General features: G+C 60.1%; 1 protein-coding gene across 1 annotated transcript in view; it reads left to right on the plus strand.

Moving 5' to 3' along the window:
• MOB3A (MOB kinase activator 3A) overlaps positions 1 to 779 on the plus strand; it is a 3,868-nt gene that overhangs the window by 800 nt on the left and 2,289 nt on the right. The gene's annotated exons all lie outside the window — the stretch shown is intronic.

The following is a 779-nucleotide window of genomic DNA, read 5'->3' on the forward strand; positions in this document are numbered from 1 at the left end:
ATCATGTTCCTTCAGTGCTGCGCAGAGGCTTACAGCGCAGAGAGCGCTTCGAGCACCCGAGAAACTTCAGAGCCCTTCTGGAGCGTTAAAATACCCAGAGCTCCACCAGCTCCCGTCAGGGGGCATGGATAACTCGAGGAAAGCCGGGCTGAGCCGGGGCGGCGCAAACAAGAGGCTGCTCTTGGAAAAGCCAGTCTCTGACGTGACTCTTGAGCAGTTCCTGCTGGCCGTGGGCTCCCGAAGGACAGCTCTGCTAGAGCCGCTTGCCAGCTCGGGCTGGAGGCACGTGCTCTGCCTCGGCCCGGTGATGGTGGCCCCGTTGCCGTAATTAACCTCTTTGTTGTCGCAGGCCGGCGGTAGCTGACTCTGCCCTTTCTCGCTCGGCGCTTCCTGGCGTGCGCTCGCTCTTGGCTGCGTCTGGGGGGTGTTGAGGGAGGGGCAGCGCTTTATCTATTGCCAGGGTGACGGACGAGGGAATTTGGCCTAAGACTGCATGTCCAAACGCAGCTTTGTGTGCTGGCTTTGGGACAGCGCTGTTGGGCTTTTTGTTTATTTTGTGTTGGATAAGACGCGAGAATTCGGTATCTAAAGCATTAGGGAACCAGGATTGATCCCGCTCAGAGCTCCCACCCTCCGGGGTGCAGCAGGGAAGATGCCTCACAGCTCCCTCCCCCCCGTCAGAGCTCTGATGGGACACGGTTGGCCCCTGTTTGGGACATCTCTGCTGCCTCTGCCACACAAGCATCCACGGGGCTCCTCCGCCCGCGCCACAAAGCTGC

This window comes from Buceros rhinoceros, unplaced genomic scaffold (genome assembly GCF_000710305.1).
Source record: "Buceros rhinoceros silvestris isolate BGI_N320 unplaced genomic scaffold, ASM71030v1 scaffold32811, whole genome shotgun sequence".
In the NCBI taxonomy this organism is placed as follows: domain Eukaryota; kingdom Metazoa; phylum Chordata; class Aves; order Bucerotiformes; family Bucerotidae; genus Buceros; species Buceros rhinoceros.